The sequence below is a fragment of the Tiliqua scincoides genome, chromosome 4, assembly GCF_035046505.1.
Source record: "Tiliqua scincoides isolate rTilSci1 chromosome 4, rTilSci1.hap2, whole genome shotgun sequence".
In the NCBI taxonomy this organism is placed as follows: Eukaryota; Metazoa; Chordata; class Lepidosauria; order Squamata; family Scincidae; genus Tiliqua; species Tiliqua scincoides.
The window spans coordinates 139,433,677-139,442,595 of NC_089824.1; positions in this window are offsets into that span (position 1 = coordinate 139,433,677).

The following is an 8,919-nucleotide window of genomic DNA, read 5'->3' on the forward strand; positions in this document are numbered from 1 at the left end:
TCAGCAAGCTTTCCAATTAAAGGAAGCAGAATCATAAAATTGCAGGTTGGGTGACTGCAAAGGACACTGAATTCCATCTGGCACTCAAACTGTTTATATTCATTATCCAGACTCAAGTTTATCTCAGGTAATGAGGACTAGTGAACAAGATAAACCACATGACACAGTACAAGAAAGAAGCAACACAATCCTGGTGAATCATACAGTCACAAGGAATTAGGATTTGTGCTTTTCACTTTAAGAGTATGCACAAAACACCTCAGGCAAATACAGCCAGGGGATCCAACAGGCCTTGAATGTGGGAGAGATGGTCTAAGAGACCTGCTGCTGCTATTTTAATGACAGCATATGAGGCAAGCTCCCTGGGCCCAGGCTGTAAGTTGTCTGTATAACCCACTGCTTAAAAAAAAAGAAATGACAGAAGCTTTCACAAGCTTGGTAATGGTAAACGGTGTGGGGAGTGGGGGAGGCCTGCGTTGTAAGAATCCTCTTCACTTCATATTTTCCATACAGAAGATAGTTCACAAGACAAAGGGACATTGCTCTTGTGTGTTACAGCAAAAGTACTATAGTAATCAAGAAGCATATCTAATGTTTCTTCCTTCGATTTACTAGAGTTCATGGGGGAAGTTTAGTTGCTCCAGCTCTTGAGGTGTTTGCTAAAAAAATAATTCCTCAAATAACCTATGGGGCTGAGGTCTGGGGATATACAAAGTCCCCTATTTTGGAATTGGCCCAGAATTCTTTTATACAAATCTCTTTTATCTGTTCCCTGTGCAATGCCAATTGTATATTTAAGAGCTGAGGTGGGATTGATTTCAATTGAAGCTAGCTGTCATATTGCACTCATTAGGTATTGGTTAAAATTGAACTCCATGAATGATTCCCGCCTTCCAAAGAAATATTTTTTAGAACAACTTCAAAATCCTTCACAAGAGTCTTGGGCAAATTTGGTTAGACCTATAATGGATGAATATGGACTCAATGTAGAGTCCCTTCCTACTCTTATTACTAATGAAATCAAGAAGTTGCTCAAAGAAAAAATTAGCCTTTATTCTAAGAGGATGGATTTATGTATCATTTCCCAAATGTCATCTGCATTTTGGTTTCATGTTTATAAAACATCTTTTGGTTTGAAAAATTATTTTATAAATTTAACTGCTGCTCTGTTACAAAAAGCATTTACGGCCCTTCGCTTTCAATGTATGCCATCGGCCTGGTTGGAGGGGAAATATAATAATACCCCCTTTTATCAAAGAGTTTGTCTATGTGGACTAGGGGTTACTGATGATATCTTTCACTATTTATTTAGTTGTCCCTTGTATGAACATCCTAGGAATTAATTCCTTGCCGGTATACTTGGACTACTGCATGATAGACCCTTGCCTGTTCAGTTATGCAGTTTGCTTGCGGGTACAGATGTTACTATCACCTATCAAGTAGCAAAGTTTGCTAAAGCCACAAAAAAGATCTGTGCAAAACTCCATAAATCTTAAGGATGAGTGCTTTTATTGGTTATTGTTATATATTTTGTTGTTGTTTTTCTTTTGATGTATTGCGGCGACCTATGGTTTTAAGCAAATAAATTGAATGTTTCTTCTGCTTTATTTTGCATACTTTCCATGCAGAACAAGGATGTTATGCATAAAACTCCTCCAACTGCACATACAAGAAAATTTTAATTTGCAAAAATATTCCGCTGATGAAGAGTGACTCCAGCCTGAAATGTGTTGGGTCTATAAGGGGTTTTCATGCTCCCACCAGCTTTTTTATTTTTTTAAACAGCCTTTAAATTTGAACTCCTGGGCTCTTGGAAGTAAAGAACAGTCCATGTCTATATAGTGTTTTAAGAGTCTAGTAGAAGATCTATTTCTCAAAACATATCAGTAAGGGGTTAGGATAGGCAAATCAGTTGCCCCAAATGGACAGTGTTGTTGAGGGTCTCCTCAATCTTCCCTGGTTTCATCACATTCTGTTGTAAGAGACTGTTTACAATTGCAGCACGTCAGGGATTAAAGCTAACCCTGATCCTACTAAACAATCTTTATATTTGTAAGTGCACATGTACGGTGACTGTTGAATCCCATTTTTTCCTGTGCCATCTTAATATCCATTAGACCACTCTAAGGTCCCATGGCAGAGAAGGCCTTTTTCTGGCAGATGTCAGTCAAATCTGCACTGTCGATCACAGCAAGGTTCCACTTGAAATGGAACCTTAAAATGTATGTCAGGAGATGTCTTTGATTTTAGCTTGAAATGTGTTTTCTAATTTCAGGGCATACTATGTGTACTCATGAAGGCCCCAAGATAGCAAAAAAGTCTCTTGTTTTGTCTTTTACTAATTATACAAACAGCAAGTACATTCAAAGCTGGGGCTTCGCCCTGAAATTTATTTTGAAGGAAGGAACATAGAAAAAAATAATAGTAAAGAGGATAATGTTCAAGAGCTTGTGCAGGAAGCATTACTTTTTATTAGTAAGCAAGCACAGCTACAGGGGGGGGGGGCAGAAAGGCCTCCACCTTACTCTTGCTGCCTAGGCTGCCATCTTATACACTCTTTCCCAGGAGTAAGCCCCATTGAATATATTGGAACTTGCTTCTGTGTAGGTATGGATCACACTGTTTCAGGTGTGCATTTCCCTGGCTCTGCATCCATTCCCCCCTTTTAGTCACCTTATTTTATGTTGGGAAAAGGAGCCGACGTCAACTTTTTGTACAATAGAGGAGCCCAGCAACTCTGACAGTTCCCTCTCCACCTAGAGGCTGCTATTCCTGATTTAACCTCCAAAAGCAGGTGGAAAACGCATAAGACATGCATCCCTGATGTTCAGAAAGCCATCTGAACCTCTGTGAACCAAGTTGGGTAAAGAAAGAAAAATTCCTCAATGGAAGGAAACCCTATGCATTAATTCATGTATACATGTTCACACGTACCTTTAAGTTCATGGCGTTTCAAAGAACTCTGGATGGAACTGGAGAGAGAATAAACCAAAGTGAGAGTGGGAGCAACACACACACACCCTTCTATATCTTCAGCCATGATTTGGAAGGTGGTCTCTATGAAAGAACTAGTGAAGTAAAGAAAAAAGAACTCAATGGAAATAAGCCCTGCATTTAATGCAGACACTTTCAACAAGGAAACCAATGCAAGTGGAGACATAGCCATTTGTGAGAAAAATTGTGAGCCTCCTTCCCCATGACTTGAGCTGCAGTCCTATACACACTTTCAATGGGTGCAATGGGTGTAGTGGTGTACCTAGGGTAACTGACACTCAGTGGAGGATGCTCAAAGCCATGGGTAGACCTGGCCTTTGCCTCAAGATCCCCAGGTGGAGGCAAGGTCTACTGGCCACTTGAAGTGAAGGATAAACCTAGCTTCTAAGGCTAGGCTACTGAAAAAACTCCACAGTCAGGGAATTAGAGGACAGGTCCTCTCGTGGATTGAGAACTGGTTGCAGGCCAGGAAGCAGAGAGTGGGTGTCAATGGGCAATTTTCACAATGGAGAGAGGTGAAAAGCGGTGTGCCCCAAGGATCTGTCCTGGGACCGGTGCTTTTCAACCTCTTCATAAATGACCTGGAGACAGGGTTGAGCAGTGAAGTGGCTAAGTTTGCAGACGACACCAAACTTTTCCGAGTGGTAAAGACCAGAAGTGATTGTGAGGGGCTCCAGAAGGATCTCTCCAGACTGGCAGAATGGGCAGCAAAATGGCAGATGCGCTTCAATGTCAGTAAGTGTAAAGTCATGCACATTGGGGCAAAAAATCAAAAAATTCGATATAGGCTGATGGGTTCTGAGCTGTCTGTGACAGATCAGGAGAGAGATCTTGGGGTGGTGGTGGACAGGTCGATGAAAGTGTCGACCCAATGTGCGGCAGCAGTGAAGAAGGCCAATTCTATGCTTGGGATCATTAGGAAGGGTATTGAGAACAAAACGGTTAGTATTATAACGCCGTTGTACAAATCGATGGTAAGGCCACACCTGGAGTATTGTGTCCAGTTCTGGTCGCCGCATCTCAAAAAAGACATAGTGGAAATGGAAAAGGTGCAAAAGAGAGCAACTAAGATGATTACTGGGCTGGGGCACCTTCCTTATGAGGAAAGGCTACGGCATTTGGGCTTCTTCAGCCTAGAAAAGAGACGCTTGAGGGGGGACATGATTGAGACATACAAAATTATGCAGGGAATGGACAGAGTGGATAGGGAGATGCTCTTTACACTCTCACATAATACCAGAACCAGGGGACATCCACTAAAATTGAGTGTTGGGCGGGTTAGGACAGACAAAAGAAAATATTTCTTTACTCAGCGCGTGGTCGGTCTGTGGAACTCCTTGCCACAGGATGTGGTGCTGGCATCTAGCCTAGACGCCTTTAAAAGGGGATTGGACGAGTTTCTGGAGGAAAAATCCATTATGGGGTACAAGCCATGATGTGTATGCGCAACCTCCTGATTTTAGGAATGGGTTAAGTCAGAATGCCAGATGTAGGGGAGAGCACCAGGATGAGGTCTCTTGTTATCTGGTGTGCTCCCTGGGGCATTTGGTGGGCCGCTGTGAGATACAGGAAGCTGGACTAGATGGGCCTATGGCCTGATCCAGTGGGGCTGTTCTTATGTTCTTATGTTCTACCTCTTGAATCCCATGGAGAGGCTAGGTGTACCAGCCACTCAGTGGCACATTTGACACCCAATGTGGGTTCCCTTGCCCCTCCCTTGGTACACTACTGCTTGGAAATAAGCTCTATTGAACACAATTAGGCTTACTTCTGAGTAGACATGAATGGGGAAATAAAATCAGGTGGTACTTCCTCTCCTCCCTCCAGTGGGAAGAGGATTCAAGCCCTGTTGGCTTCTTCTGTCTTCTCCTCTCCCTGCCATCCCAAGCAGATCAAGCAAAGAAGGGGGGAGAGGGGGCTGCCCTTTAAAGTTGCAAACAAAGAGAGGAGGAACTGTGGTTAGGGGCTCCCCATGAGGGCATTCTAGGATAGGCAAGTTTCCCCTGCCATACTCATGGTTATTGAGAACCATGTGGGTTTTGCAACTACTCAAAAACCCATGCACAAGCCTCCAAACTCAGATTAAGAGGTAAAAAGAGCAAAAGGTGCTTAGATATTCTATGACAAAAACTCACTAATGTCTCATGGATAAGGAAACCCATGAGGGTTTTGCATCAAAACATGCAGTTATTTTGTGGGAAATGCGTATTGCCAAGTGGGTTTTTGCACATTTGGTCTAGGCATCAGCCCGTAGTCCTCTGCACATGTGACAATTACATCTCTATGTTGTTCCTCTCTACTTTTCTGTATTTTTCAGTGGGCAATCTGTTCCCTTCTATTTGCCCTGCTCCTTGGCTGAAAAATCATACCTTTGCTTCCTTACCTCTGCCAAGATCATTAAATTCCAAAAAAACAACAACACACACCTCTGTGGTTAAATGTTAATTTAGCTGATTGCCTGTCTGTGACTGGACAGTCCGAAGGACACTGGGTATGGAATGCAATGCATCTAAAATGCCTCACATCTGATGAAAGAAGAAAAAAGAAATGCAAGAGATGGGGCAAACAAACATATTTAACAGCTGTTTTCTCCTTTGGAGTAATCCTCATTGCTCACAGCAAAGCCATGGAAGAAAGCATTGGCTCATGCTGGGAGGCCACTGTCCTAAACATACTCATTGGGAGCAAGCCACATCAAACTCACTGGGACTCAGGTCCATGTGTGCAGACTTGGGCTGTCCCTTTGCAGGGCCCATGAGAGGGAGATAAAGGGGGTAATCTGTATGGTGCCCAGTGTCAAAAAGGAGGCCCAGAAGCCAAAGGAGGGGGCCCAGAAATTTTCTGGGGACTTATATTTTTTGATCTCATCTGGACTCTCTGCTTACATGGGATGCTTGGTGCCAGTGGCTGCTTATAGCTAGGCTGCCTTGGCTGGACTAAAGAATGCATATATGACTCTCCTTAACACAGTGTCAAATCTAGGAGGAAACTGGCCTGCTACAGTAGCTTTTTGGCTTGTGGATCTGCTAACCACGAAGCTCAGGGAAACAGTATAGGAGCTTAGGGGCACTGCTGCTGGACCCCAGAGCTTCTGCAGGAGTAAATTTTGGTCCACACAGGACACTTTCCATTCTAGTGTGAGCCTCAGTAGCATGGTGCTAATTCTCTGCATTGATTTTCTGTCTTTAAAAGATTTTAGAGAAGGCTGAGGGCCCAATCCTATCCAATTTTCAAGCGCTGGTGCACGCGAGCCAATGGGGCATGCACTGCATCCTGTGGTGGGGAGGCAGTCTCGGACGTCTCCTCAAGGTATGGGAACATTTGTTCCCTTATCTTGGGGCTGCATTGTGGTTGCACCGGGGATGGAAAGTTTTGTCAGGATTGGGCCCTGAGGGTCCAACTTTCCAGTGCAGATGGAGCTGCAGTGTAGCCCTGTGGTAAGGGAATCAATGTTCCCTTAACCTGAGGAGACCCCTGCGACTTGCCCCCCTACTGCAGAATGAGGTGCATAGCTGCATGGGTGGAAAGCGAGATAGGATTGGGCCCTTAGGAGTGTGTTTGGTTTTCTATTTTGCCACATCTAACTGCCAATGCTGCGTGCACAGGTAGCCCTGGGCTCTGCACTGGGAAGCCCAGTAGACTTGGGTGGGCTGAAAAGCCTTTTCTGTGCCCCCTGCCCCGATTTGTCCCCTCTCTACCTCCTCCACTACCCCCCACTCCCCTACCTTTGGGAAGGGGTCCAAAGAGCAGGCCCTGCCCCATCCATGGGCCCGTAGTGACTCTCTCCTGCGCGCATGGGCGCCCTTCTCCAGCCAAGCCCCCCACTTTGGCTGCGCCTGCCAGGCGGGAACTTGCGCCTTTAAAGCCCCCGCGGCGCCTGCGCGCCCGGGAAGTCCCCTGGAGAGGGATGAGCGCGCGCTGCGGACTCCGCGCGCAAGAGCAGCTGCATCCTGGCGGTGGGCGAGCTGCGGCTGCTCTTGCGAGTTCTCTCGCCCAAGCGAAACGTGACGCCGCCGACGGGGTGTCCGCGCTGCCTCGCCGGCGGCTCCGGCTTTCCCTCAGTCTTGCGCCTCTGCCTGAGCGCGCCGCCACGGGGCGAGGACGAGAACGACGGCGAGGAGGAGGCGGAGGCGAGCCTCGGGCGTCTCGCACCATGGACGTGAGGCAGCTGGGCAGAGGGAGGACGCTGGTGACCAGGTGAGCCGGGCTCGTGGGCGCGAGGCCAGGGGTGGGTGCGGGGGAGCCTCTCCTGCAGGCGGCCGGTCGGTGGCCGCCTTGGAAGGGGCTGAGTCTTTCCGGCAGACTTTGCCCAGGCAGCTGTGTTGGTCTGGCTGGACTGGAAACAAACTAACTCCTCAGTGGAGGCATCAGGAGTGTAGCCTGAAAAGTGCCTTCTGCTTCAGCAACTGGGGATCCGAGTTGTCCACTGGTGCTTGATCCAGGCTGCAATCCTGTGCACGCTTTCTTGAGAGTAAGCCCCATTGAAGGCAATGGGACTACTTCTGAGTAGACGTAGGCTCTCAATCATGCGCACAGTGCAGTCCCTGTTCCCTAGGCTGAGAGGTGATGCTGTGGGATCCAGCCCCTGGAGGAGCTATCAAAGGTTTTTTCTTTGGATTTGGGCTACTGCAGTAGGGGAAGTTTTGACTTGCAGAAGTTGGGGAGAAGCTTAGTGTTGAACTTGGATGTCATGGGGGGGGGCTGTTGTTGGTGCAGTGTGGGTGAGTTTTGCCTTGAGGATCTCTGTTTTCCAAGGTTATTGCGAGTAGGAGGAAGTTCAGTTCAGCACCTGTGGGTACAGCATAGCTGGGTCTCCTTGCTTCAGTGACAGTCTTCCCAAAACTGGTGAATGAATCAGAGCTTATTCCCTCAGATCTGTTGAATTTGACCAGGTGAACCTTGAAGGAGAATTTGGGGAGATTGTCTTGCCTTTTCTAACATCTTGGGATCATGAATAGATTTTCTACAGTATGGTCCCTTTGAAATCCTTGTTGGTGTATGCATGTTCTAAAGAGCATGTTCTAAAGATTGTGGTGTATACACAATCCTTGGTGTATGAATGTTCTAAAGACCATGTTCTAAAGACCGGTGAGTGCAGAGCTTTAAGAGGATGTGACCAGGAATTGTCAGAATTGTAGCATGTGGGTACTGTGTAAGGCATTAAAGCTTAAATGTTTCAGTAGCACATGATATTATGATGAAAGCACACCAAGCTGCACAGGTGCATCTGCATCTTAGCACTTAGATAGTATGCTCAGCATACCATAAGTGTGCATGGGAGGGGGGTAAACCCCTGAGGTTGCAAGCCATGGATAATATGCTTTGCAACCGTCCCATGAAGTTCAGTAGCCTTTCAAAAGAACTGTTCTGGAATAATTTCGCACTGCACTCCAGAGGGAGACTCCTGACATATACCTGGTGCGTATCTATATTACAGAAGTAAATTGGTTTAAGTCATTCTCAGAAAACCCTGGAACTTGTTGTTTGCAGATGACTAGGATCTGCATCTGCAGACTTTGCATCTAGTCATTTGCATCTAGATGCATTTGCATCTAGTCATCTGCAAACTTGTTGTTTGCAGATGACTAACTCTCTAATGAGTTCTTCCACTCTTGCCCAGCTTCACTTCCCAGGTGTCTTTGGAATGAACCATCACAGTTAAAGCAGTTTAAAAACCATAAGACAGCTTTTCAGCTAGTATATAGTGGAAAGAGCTTCTGAAAGTTGGTAGGCCTGACATAGTTCATTGAAATTCATAGGTGATCACTTTGTGTATTCTCTGGATCTTCTATGCTCTTCAGAAAGGGGGAGAAGCTCCATCTGTTCCACAAGGCCCAACGCTTGTGGGTAATATGAAGTTTGTATAGTTAACATACAGAAACCAAAGAGATGTAGCATAAGAACATGGAATGTATCACATGTCTT